The sequence below is a fragment of the Periplaneta americana genome, chromosome 13 (genome assembly GCF_040183065.1).
Source record: "Periplaneta americana isolate PAMFEO1 chromosome 13, P.americana_PAMFEO1_priV1, whole genome shotgun sequence".
Classification (NCBI taxonomy): domain Eukaryota; kingdom Metazoa; phylum Arthropoda; class Insecta; order Blattodea; family Blattidae; genus Periplaneta; species Periplaneta americana.
Window position 1 is genome coordinate 137,295,500 of NC_091129.1, and position 13,542 is coordinate 137,309,041.

General features: G+C 34.2%; 1 protein-coding gene and 1 non-coding gene across 3 annotated transcripts in view; both read right to left on the reverse strand.

Annotated features, from left to right (window-relative positions):
- The window catches only part of LOC138712477 (growth factor receptor-bound protein 14-like), a 428,407-nt gene that overhangs the window by 72,856 nt on the left and 342,009 nt on the right, over nt 1-13,542 (reverse strand). The window lies entirely within an intron of this gene.
- Nucleotides 6,567-6,640, reverse strand: TRNAS-GCU (transfer RNA serine (anticodon GCU)). Its single transcript has one exon. It is a non-coding gene; the product is annotated as a tRNA-Ser (tRNA).

Below are 13,542 nucleotides of genomic sequence, written 5' to 3' on the forward strand. Positions count from 1 at the left end.
ATCTAGATAAAAAAAAAACTACTTTGAAGGAAAGCGTAATATTGGAACAGATGCACCCACCCCGAGTATTCCATAGTATCGATTATATATTGTATAGTTTCGATTATTATATCAAGTATGCCATCTTAACAAAACTAAAGCATACTACAAACCTGTATCATTTAATGAAACCAACAACAAAGAAAATTAAGCGCATATTAGTCACCTTTGTTATACAATATATTGTATTTTATTCAAAATAAAGTTAAAGAAACAAATCAAAGCTAAACTTAAAATATTTTACCACGAATTTAATATGGTCCACGTAAAATACTAATTTTACTCCATTTATGCTGCATTTTTAGTCCTGGGAAAATACTAGTCTTTCCAAAAACACATTTTTACTAGTATTTTCCCTGGACCAAAAATTTTAAATAAAAATTGTTGTAAAAATTTAATTTTACCATGAACCTCAGTGGAGATGTTCCGTTTCATTTTCTCCGTTATCCAAGTCATTTCACAAAGTGCTACGATACGGCTTCCTGTGTTCATCACTAATACCTTGTAATTTCCAATGACATCTCCACATGAGTGCATGTCGTTTACTTTTACATTTCTTCAAACTCATCCCGGAATTACATGTTTCGCAGAACATTTCACTTTTAAATAAACCACAAACACATAAAAAAAAACCCATAGAACATATCTATATTCATGGCTAAGGCAAGTAAAAAGGTTCTCTTTATAATTCGATAATTTCAAATTCTAGGCTTACATTTTAAGCCAACAGGAAGAATTTGATCTACTTCTTTTTGATATTTAACTATAGCATTCGAAATTGCAGCCATTATTAAAGTCAAACTAATTTACACGATATTCGTTGGTTGGCAACATAATAAAAACTATATATATCGATAATTTAATTGATCGAAACGCTACTTCCGTTGACCTTTTTTTTTTTTTTTTTTTTTTTTTTTTTTGTGGCTTTGCATATTCTTATATTTAGGGTGGGTACTATAATGAATCTGTTCCTTCATTTTTAACTAAGTTTCGGGGAAAAAATGAATACAAGCGCAAGTGCACCCGCTCACAACAAAAGTCCCTGATTGCGATGAAGAAAATTTATTGTTGATGGAGTTCGCTTTGAATTGACTAACCATCCATATTCGCCAGATTTAGTTCCTTCATATTGTCATCTATTTCCGAAATAAAAAAAAAAATAAATAAAAATCGAATGAAGCGATGTGATAGAAAGTGTACTGTACAAGTAAGGTCATATGGAAAAATGAATTTTCCAAGGTATAATAACGAAATGAAACGAAGTGGGTTAGTTAGCCTCGGCATGTTAATTAGGTGAGAAAGGCTCACTCCTCGACTGAATCTGAAACACTTCGCTTCATTTGCATACAATTAGCTTACTGAGTTTTTCGCCCGTGATCTCAGCACGGGACAAAGGCTTCTTCGACCAGAGCACGCATCAAGCACCTGGTTCGCTAGATTCTGCTAAACAAATAGAACCGGAAGGCTGCGTAAAACGACTGAGCATCGTAGTGCGCAACATGCCAGTGGGCGTATTTCTGAGAATTCGTAATATTGAAAATAAATTACCGTGCAAAGAGACACCAGCAACCCATTCCCTATTATGAAGAGAAAATTTATTTTGATGGAAAATTATAGCTTCATATAATGCTCATCTGAAACATTAATGAGTAACAGATTAAGGAAAGTATTGCTGAGGTAAACAGTCTAAAATGACATTTTCGGGATGATGTCATAAACAGAAGAATCCGATACAACTGATAAATAATTGAGGACCGTTTTTGCAAAACTTGCTAACTGCAAAATTTGCAAAATTGAGATTTTGATGGATTCGTTAACATAAGGCAGGCCTCTACATGATGTTCAGAGCGTCTTAATAAAATCTGGTTATTTCTCTTCATTGTAGTGTGTCAAAGTGTGATCGTTTTTTTTCAAAACTTGCTTTCTGCTATAAGTGAGACATACCGTACAGCAGAACTTGCTTACTATAGTGTTTTGTGTCTCCTGTAAAATTTAGTCTTTTCAGTTAGCAAGTTTTGCAAAAACGGTCCTCAATTAGAAACTTATGTTTACATGTGAAGTATTCGAGAAGATATTATAGTAGAAAATTGTGAATTGGGAAGAGACACGTAAAAGTGGAGTTCAGCCAGCGAATATGCAATTTTTTGTATTCATGATGGCGACAAGAAGGAACAGAATGACGATTCGACACATGACACAGCTAATATAAATATCGTGAAGTTTATAATAAAATATTGACGAATACAGATATCGATGATGGTGCCACTCACAATGAAAAGACAAAAATTATTATTAATTACTACTACCGCCACGACAATTTTATTATCATCACCACTACCACTACCATCACTGTTACTACAACGAATGCTACTAATTCTAGATAAAAGTTTATTTCTCAAAGGTAACAAAGTGTTATTTGCACCCTAACAAAATTGTATTGTGAACAGATTATAATTAAACTTAGTAAGAAAGTATCACACGGCAGCCATGAAGGAAATCATACGTAACGTTCAAATTCGTCCTGAAACTGATATAAATTGTTCAGTTTTAAAGCTACTGTAGTGGCATTATCTAAATTTTTAAAGTTTATTCCTTCGTTATGACTCTGTAAAAAAATAGTGAGCTTTTGATTAAGTTCATTTCATCGTCATTAAACATACTTGAATATAAAAATGTAACTATATATTATGATCGGTAGCGAGGTGTACGGGTAGACATCGTCTATCCTGTAATATCTAAAATATTTAATAGCCTACTATGTCATTGTAGGCCAAGTAGAAAGTAGAATGTGTGTTGCGTATAATAATAATTATTATTTATTTACTCATTTTGCTTTTTTAGTTACTTCGATAAAACTAGATCCCTCACTATCCCAGTGAGTCGGTGAGAAAGACAAACTGTCGTATATCTAATAAAACGCGATCATTTCCCAAATTCTATTACGCAAGACCCCGATGCCCCAATATTGCTACAGCATGTGGATGACACCCAAAATACGTGTCTACATACTAAGATATTATTGGTTTACTTTTCGCTCTTTCCAAACTTTCTAAGTAATCCGTTAGTTTTCAGACATTTTTGTGTGAAATGGTTGGTTTTGCGATAACGTGTGATGTTAACAGTCCTAATTTCAATTTTGTGGCGTATTTATTCAATAGCAGTTTTTCTACTTTAATACTTGGGATGGGGAAGAGATCACGTTAAAAATAAAATAAGCAAACCCAGTTTTAATTTGTATCAGAAAGATGGAAAATATATTCGTAAATTTACAAAGAAGCCACAAAATTACTGAAGACGATGTTGTCCGTTCGTCCCAGTTACTTCCGCTTCCAGCGAGCGTACGATGAGTGTTCTGGACAGGGTGAAAACATAATATACTTAAAGGAACCATAATATGTATGTCAAACAAAAGACTCTCGAATCTCTCTATAGAAAAATAACTAGGCTATTGTGAAACTTTACCAGACTGCCAGAATTCAAAGACACAATACTAGACACTTTTACAGAAATGAAGGACAGACGCATCAAATTTGTTTACAAGGCATTTAATTAAGATGAGATGTCAAAATTTAGACATCACAGTTTTATTATTGTGTTTCTTTTTGCTAAAGTACTTCCTTAGAATCTATAGAGCATAGTAAATTAATGGAATTGTATTACCGGTACCAAAATAATACATTATAGGCTAATAATAATAATTATTATAGAGGCCTATAATACTGTTAGCAGTAGTAGTAGTAGCAGTACCAGCAGCACTATTATCTGCGCATTTCGAACTGGCGGATCAAGGACATGTACAAACCACGCACGAGTCACTGAACTGAAAACTGTGAACTGAAGCACTGGTAATTTCGGCTGTCCCAGCTGACTTCAGTTGAGGGGAATGGTCCAGGATTGGGGTAAGCAGACGTGGCAATTGCAGTCCATTGTTTGACTTTGAGCTCCCAGTTAGAAATACACAGATAATAGCAGTAGCTGCAGCAGCAGCAGCAGTAGTATAAACTTTATTAGTGATAACTGCACCATAAGCTATAATATATTCAGTAACGATGGTAAGATAAACTAAAATGCCACTGTCTACCCTAGTAAGTATAGCACGCTTCGCCACTGTATATGATGATAATTATGGCAGTATAGATGATAATAATAGTAACAGCGATAATAAATCTATAAGGAACACAGGGCCAGTGGCGAAGTTACTCAGAGTAAATGTTGAAAATGTCTTCCATCTGCGTTCATACACAACTGTACTCGTCGCACCAAATTCCGTGATGTTCTCCGAAGCGAATGAAGAGATTTTAAAATGTGTTCCTTATAGATTTATTACCTGTTAAGGTGTGCTGCGAATGCTTCTATTTAAGACCAGGAGACAAGACGAATGAAAGAATGGTCACGCTTTTTTATTTTCACATTCTTTCAGTCTCAATTGACGAAGGAGGGTGCATTCATCGATCTACTTTTTGTATTTTTCGTGTAAGCTACAGCCATTCAGGATGATGATATTAATGAGACATGTATGTAGGCTTTCTTGTCGAGTAGTATTATGTCCGGCCTGTTACGGTGTGTTCTTTTGTCACCAGTATAATTTTGAAGTCATCATTTTTCAAAGCATTTTGTGGGCCTATTTGTAATGAGGTGTCATGCTATGAATTATACATTGTGTGTAGACGATTCTTATACAATCTCCGCAGCGTTGTTTGCCTCGGTGTATGTTCTATAGGTGCTACAACCTTGCAGCTACTAGTAGTAGTGGTCTGTTCTATGGTTTTAGAACGAGCTTCCAAGTTACTCTGTAAATTCAGAACAGATTGCACACGTTTGCTATTATTGGTTCAGAAGTTATAAGTAGGGACCGAATTTTTATGTAATTACATATTATATTCCTTTCAACCTAACCGTATATAAATAACAAACCTTTGCGAATCTTGTAATTACCATTAATATATTAAGATTTGATACTACATATTTTTACATATTTACCCACATTACATATTATGGCTTGGTATTAGGCTACATAAATGTACATATTTAGGGGTTTTATTAATTTTTAATTCTCTAAAAGGGGGGGGGGGAACTTCTGCTGGGGAAGTTTATAATTTGAAATACACCCAAGAAAGGATATATTTCGGGACGAAGCATAACGTCCTTAGTTCCAGAAAGTAATAGAGGTACTCACCCCATACCGCCCACTGTAAATATGAGTAAACAAAAGGCAACCTTTCTCATACAACTACCTTGTATTGTAAAAATCACTCAGATTAAAATAAATAGCTTCTCTTTACTTTACATTTAGTAGACCTATACGGAAATGGGGTTTTCCGAGCAATTAGAAAGTATGGTTCTCGACTGCAATAATCTTACCCTTCTGAATGAGACAGGAAATGTCACTTTTCAAACAAAAGTTTGTAAATGCCTATAGTTCGAGGTTTTAGTAGGTACAGTACTTGTTTCTTACAGGGAGCAGCTAAAATGCTTGTGTCCCACATCTCCTCTTATTTTCTCCTAATCCAGTAAAGCGAAACAGTGCTTGCAGTACTGTTGTGTCATTCATTTCACTCATTTCTCTAATTTTAGCACTTACAGTACAAAGTGCAAGTGAGTTTATCTACTGCTTTTAACTAACTAAAATGGCCCCTGTATCTTCAACCCCAACGACAAAAATAAAATCATGGATTGCGATGGACGAAGCTTTCAGTACAGATGAAAAAATAGTAATGTGTCAACTGTGCGGTAAAAAAGTCGGGTGCTCTATGATATCACAACTGGAGAGTCTTACCTATGCTATACCTGCCAGATATTGATATTAAATATTTTCTTGATTTTACATATTTTGGTACATATTCAGCTTATTTTTATTACATAAATATGTACATATTTCCTGTCCCTAGTTATAAGTCGTTAAAATCGTAATATAGAATAATATAAATAGGCCTGCGTTTTGTTATAATGTAAGTAGATCGTGTTATGGTCCTACCAGCTTTTCAAGACGTATTCCCAATTCATACCAGCTGACTACACAAAGCTCGCTGCGTATCCAGGTTTCGAGCAGGCAATCCCACTCGTCCCTAGATAGTCCCCTCCGTGCATCGCAAGCAGTCGTTCGGGGAGTGCTATGAAATGGAAATCCGACGGAACTATGTTAACGCCTAACATGCGGGACCTGAGAAAATCCCAACGTCGATCTCATCCGCCATAAGTATCACTATGGACCGCGACTAGTAGGTCCGCCTCTATGACAAACCGGAGGTCTAGTGGAATAGGGTTACTATCAAAGAAAAAAAAAAAAGGAGCGGAGGGAGCCACCGGCGTAACTCAGGCACTAACACGTTTGTCTACTGAACTGGTTAGATTCCCGTTTAGGCTGATTACCTAGTTGGATTTTTTCCGAGGTCTTTCCCAACTGTAAGGCGAATGCCAGGTAATTTCATGGCGAATCATCGGCCTTATCTCGTCAAATGCCACCTCGCTATCACCAATTCCATCAACGTTAAATAACCTAGTAGTTGAATAATTTCAAGGAAAAATTGTTCCGGAGCCGGGTATCGATCCCGGGACCCTTCGCTTAGCGCGCGAACGCTCTACCGACTGAGCTACCCCAGGAACTATACACGACACCGTCACAATTTTTCCCTTTATATCCACACAACTCAAATGAGCAGACAAGACGCCAGAACTCAACTATGAGTGCACACAATACTGTGTGACTTAATTTGTGGCTTTCTGTTAATGCACCACCAGTAACGAATGTATTATACAAATCTGGCTTTCAGGTACGTTAACATAAAGCCACAATTTAAGTCACACAGTACTGTGTGCACTCATAGTTGAGTTCTGGCGTCTTGTCAGCTCATTTGAGTTGTGTGGATATAAAAGGAAAAATTGTGATGGCGTCGTGTATAGTTCCTCGGGTAGCTCAGTCGGTAGAGCGTTCGCGCGCTAAGCGAAGGGTCCCGGGATCGATACCCGGCTCCGGAACAATTTTTCCTTGAAATTATTCAAACCTGCTTTACAGGGAGCTACTACCTGAAAGCCAGATTTGTATAATCTAGTAGTTGTTACAGCGTCGTTAATTAAGCGAATTAAAAAAGAAAGAAACGGAGGTTGGCTATTATCACTTGCACATTTTTCGCAACCACGTACTCAGCAAAAGTCAGCTTTTGCTGATGGTGTTTGATTTTAACGCAAACGCTTTGTCGTGAAGTTAAAGTTCATCATGTTTTCTGCTGCCTGTTAAATTTCGGGAACCAGCCAGCCTAACGCTATGAATTCTTATTACTAACTTATTAAAGAAAATTGAATTATGTTCAATAATTATTCGTTTTGTATTGTGCAGTATCCGAATGCTTAAAACTTCTATATTATTTTTTTTTTCTGATGTACAAAATATACAGAGAAAGTAGGGTGCCCGATAGCGCTGTAGTTAAGGAATTGTGCTGCAAGGCGGAAGGTCGTGGGTTCGATTCATAGGTGTCATGTAATTTCTCTATTCATACATTCCTTTCTACTGCAATATGGCCCTAGAAACGACACAGTCACCAATAGAAATGAGTACTAGGAGAGTTTCCCTTGAAGAGAAAGGCGGCAAGCATATAGGACTGACATCCCTACTGCTACTAGCGCCGATTGTCTTCAAAGATGAAAGCCTTAACCTCCCGCTATCCTGTGAATCTCCATGGCCTGTAAAATGGATAAATCTATCTTTACACGAAAGGTATTGTTATGCTGTAAAAAAAAAAAAAAAAAAAAACTGACGTACAAATTCTCAGCATCTTAATGATTTCAAATATGCAGTCTCTCTAGCTACAGAAGTTTTTCTTAAATAATTGGGCGAATTTTCTTGATATTTAGTACTTACGAGCCAATTTATCGAGATTAATGCACATGAAATATAAAATTCTTTTGTAAATGGGTATCTATCTAAAATCACCAATATAAAGTGATTATTTAATATAATTGGAATTTAATTATTGTATTCACTTTTTATCGCGTAAAATTGACAACTCAAATGGCATAGTTTGCAACTAAGGAAAACATAGTCTTCAGAGAAATTATCTATACTAATCTCAGACCTTGAGTGACATTTATTAGAACTATTTAGTGAATAAAATAAAATATAAATAATATATCCCTAAAATTCGCTTACAAAATGTTAATAATTCTATATTTATGAATACATAACCTATTCAGACATTGTGAAGTTGAAATAGATGGATATCGATTACTGCAATAATCAAATTGGATGTTATTCAGTAATGCCAATTGAGAAAAGCTAAACACTGGTTTAATAATTTTAATTATATGTATTGCGCTTTTCTCTTGTTATTATAACAGAAATATATTTTCATTATCTGATGAAATCATAATTTAATTTAAACATTTTATAATATAATTACAAATAACCTGATTAATGCATTAATTAAATGAAAAATTGTTATGAAGGTGTGTCATTTCCTTCAGATACAATGGACATGGAATTAGAAATGAAGATGTAGATGTGGAAATAGGATTTCGAACTTTATTTAGTAGCCTACAATGGATTCATGCTCATACTGTAGAGTTATGGGAAACAGTTGGCGACACTGACTGAACAGAAGAACGATCATGCGATAAACTGATAGTGATAAATCGAGCTGCAAAAATTACCGCGATGTATGACTGTGATTGGTTGGAATTCAGAATTTCATTACACTTCATTGGTCGAAAATACAATGACGTCGTATAAACCAAATGACTTAGCCTATAGAATTATTTCTACTCTTTCCAGCCAAGTTCGCGTTTGACACTACGACTCCGGCGTGGAAGAATAAATACAATAGCCACTCGATGTGCAAAATAAAGGAACAAACAAGAGATTCCTCTTGTGCCCTTCCTTTACTTTTGTGAATTGGAACTTGTTAATAAGTACCGGAAGAGGGAAAATAATAGAACAGTCATTATCAACAATATTTCTGCCGATGATCGTGACGAGAACTGTGTACTTTTGAAACGCCATTAGAAGTGTGTGAATGGAAAAAGCAAGCACCCCATTTCGCACTTGTCAGTCATCCTCTCGAAGACGACAAAGAACATTTGTGTGTCGAAATAACCGTGCCTTTTACAGCCTTATACTTGTTAACCAACGAAACACATTTATTATTAGTTGAAAGAGAATCAACAATAAGAAGTCATCTGTATTGGCTTGCTTGTACTAAAATTGTCTAAATCTTTACGTCCATGTCTAAACTACGAACAGATGTATAAACTTATGTCTATGTTTGATTTATATTATTATATTTAATATGTAACGTGTCCAATTACCAACGTTTTCGTGTAGATGTGAGGGCAGTTATATCAAGCTCCCATGCAAGATTTTCTGCGTACACGCTATCAAGTATCACAAGAAACATTTAATGTATTCTCTCTCTCTTTATCTGAATTAAGGGGAGTCTGTACACCGAATTTTGACAAAGAAAAATGAAATTTTGGTTTTTATCGTTTTCGGTAGTTCAATATGTTTAAAAGGATAACAAGATTTTATTTAATCTGTCAGCTTTTAGCCATATCTTCAGCGAAAATATTGTAGTAATACTAAATGTTATCAATGAATTTTTTTTTTCGTCAACCGCTCAATGGAATTTTACATTTATGTAGCCGATTTTATACAAAGAAGTAAGTTACATATGCCTTATTTTTCCAACAGTTGAATCTTTTATCACTTCTGAGAAAAGTGCTCCCAAAATTGAGGAATTTAACATTGCATGATATGGGAACTTTGACATCATTTTTCTACACTTTCTTATTTTTGTGACATTGGTGCACTTTTCTCAGGAAGTATTGTACTCTGAAGGCTGAAATTAATATACAATATCAATGCGATGGCATTTTGCACAGTACGTTGAACAAATTAAGATTATTTCTATCTTCAACAAAAATAAAAAATAATTATTTGTAGTAATTCTTAATGCAAAAAATTTTATCAATGACTTTTTTTTGCCATCCGTTCAGTGGAATTTTTAATTTATTTAACCGGATGTATACATAAAGGTATGTCACATATGCCCTATTTTTCTACATTTGTAACTTTTATAAGTTCTGAGAAAAGTGCACCCAAAATTGAGAAATTTAACATTGTAAGATATGGAAGTACAGTCTGCCCATAAACAGAAATGGAAAAGTGCTTGGCGAATCGTCGAAATAGTATTACATACATACATACATACATACATACATACATACATACATACATACATACATACATACATACATACATACACACACACACACACACAAATGGCGTTTAAGGAACCCGAAGATTCATTGCAGCCCGGAGACATCAATTTTAAATTCACTTCGTGGTAGGTTCGGTTTACTGTATCTGACCCCAAAGAGAAATATTATACGAGTATATAAACGCGAAATTTTTTATTTCTTTGAACCAGAATGATTCTTTTAGCATTACTATATAAAATTGATGAGATGCTTGCAAAAATTTTCGAAGAGAAAAGTTGTTAGCCAATTGTTATGCACAATTCTTTTCAGACACAAGGTTATCTGAAATAATAATAATAATAATAATAATAATAATAATAATAATAATAATAATAATAATAATAATAATAATAATAATATTTTAATAATGGTTTATTTTATCTGGCAGAGTTAAGGCCATTCGGCCTTCTCTTCCACTCAACCAGTACGATAGAAAATTACTACAATGCTATGAAAATAAAATAATTAATACAATACAATACAATTCAAAGCAATACAATACTACAATACAAGACAATATAATACATAATTAATATAATACAATGACAATTAGCAGTTCTGTCAGTAACTGTAGATCAGCAATGGTCGTAGCGTTGGATTAAATGAGCCTCACTAAACTAATAAAATTAACCAATAACCCATATAAAATGTAAAATCAAAAGCACGGCATGTGTCATTTACATGACAGCGTTTTCCAATTTGTTGCATTAAAAACAATATCACCAAGATCATTTTTCTACATGTCATCTGTTATTTTATATTTTTGTTTACAGAATGCGTTTTCATAATACAACTCTTGCATTGTAAACAATGAGTTATGTAACTAGTAACGTAAGGAAAGTTGGGAATACTTCTTTCACAATATCCTGTTCACCTCACAGTCCAGTCAGATTCTTATCTGCTCACACCTCTGCTATATTTATCTCTCTTGTTTACGTTTTATCAGTATTTTTCTTACTTATACCTGTTTATTGTTATAATTGCTGTTTTCGTTATATGCGATATATTTTTTTACAATAATGATAACTATAATTATTTGTCACATTTTATTTCACCCACACCAACGGAAATTATTTCCATGGTCATAGATAATATCTTGCCCGTAACGTTGTTTTGAGTTCAAATACGTTTTACAAAACATATTCTGACAGATAATCCTACAAATTATATTTCACATTTTCTTAGTATGTTCACAATTCGCAGTAGAAATTCTGTGGTCTAGTGGTTACCATGCTAGCCTCTGAATCCGAAGTTCGCGGTTCAAACCTAGTCGCAGACGGTTGACTTAAGGCTCTTAAAATCATTAGCGTGGGTAGGAAATAAAGCTGGAATATTCGTGTTACAGATCTACGGCACGTAAGAAATTCTGTCTCTTACACAGGGCTCCAAGCAAATTTTTTCTGTAATTTCTCATCCAGGTCGAAATTTGGAGGCAGCACAAGGGGCCCATATCATGGACTAAGTGCACATGGTTTTGTCCCACCATTCACGTCTAATCCAAACCGTCCATATCAAATCCCAGCAGAGGTTTCGCGTTGATCGAGACTTCTTAAGATTATTTCATAATATGCAAATCTGGCTTTCAGGTAGTAACTCCCTGTAAAGCTGGTTTGAATAATTTCAAGGAAAAATTGTTTCAGGGCCGGGTATCGATCCCGAGACCCTTCGCTTAGCGCACGAATGCTCTTCCGATTCAGCTACCCCAGGAACTATACATGACACCGTCGTTCCTGCGCTAAGCGAAGGATCCCGGGATCGATACCCGGCCCTGGAACAATTTTTCCTTGAATTTATTTCATAATAATTAAGTAATGATATTATTATTATTATTATTATTATTATTATTATTGAGACAAAATTTTATTTTTCTACGACCATACTGAAATGAAGTTATTATGCAATGTTCATCTGTATATCGAAATGATTCATTTCGATACAGGTTATCATTTCGATACGTATTTCTTATTTCAATAAATGCCATTGATTTCTAGGTGTTAAATGCTTTAATCAAACTACAACATCGAATAATAATTTATCTATAGTATTGGTATTTTCATTTTCTCTGACAGTTCTTGAAAGTAACTAGCAGAACGTTATCTAAGAATGATGAAACATTTTTCATTCTTCTCCAATCCATGAACTGCCGATATGCCTTTTCATATAAGTCCTTTGATTTTGCAGGTAATAAGGTATTGCTCACTTTTACAGCTTCTTCCATTATTTCCATTTCATCAAAATTTCATCAGACATTATTCAATAATTGTTATATTTCAGATAACGTTAAAATTTACAAAAAGGAACTGTGATTTCATTTATTTATTTTCGTACCTATAGAAACTGCAAATAAGAATAACTTGCATTCATTTGTTTCCCACAGTCTCAATCGTCACTATTTTGTTACCCACTACCTAAAACCACAGTCTAGTATATACAGTCACGAAGCTTGAGTTGTGAGGGTACTAGGAACAATAGATTGTGCCGGTACTATTTTGTATTGTCTGTAATGAGGCGATATTAGCGATCCTAGTGGCTAGCAACTATCTATGGATGCATATTTACTACGTATTGAGCTTCGTGACTGTATATACTAGACTGTGCTAAAACCATATTGTCATTATAAAGAAGTGCGTATCTAAACATTAATTTTAATTTTTAATGAATTCATATTTGTCTTGGAAAAACAGTTGTATGTAACTCTCATATAATGGCTATTAAGACACTCGTGCAGTTTTCGACGCTCCCGTCTCAATAGCTATCATTATATGATCGTTGCATAAATAACTGTTATGTATTTCTTGTTGCATAGCTATCAGAAATCACTTACAGAACCGGTATGGTATTACAAATGCATGAACTTATCACGGTAACAACGAAGATCTCTGTTTCTGAATTTAGCAAAATCATGTATGTGTGTGTATTTATTCACACTGCAATGGGTATATACCCGGTGGCAGTGGTAACTAATTACACTCAATAATGACAATAATAAACTTATCAATTAAAAATACAGTTAATAATACCAATAATTAATATAAATAATTAATACTAACAATAATAATGATGATGATAATAATAATAATAATAATAATAATAATAATAATAATAATAATAATAATAATAATAATAATAATAATAATAATAATAGGGAATATCCTAAATTAAATGAAGCACGAGCACTTAAAATAACATTTAAAATAAATTTAATTTGTATCTTAAATCTAAGTTCGAACTAAAACCCACGAGTATGATGTTCAT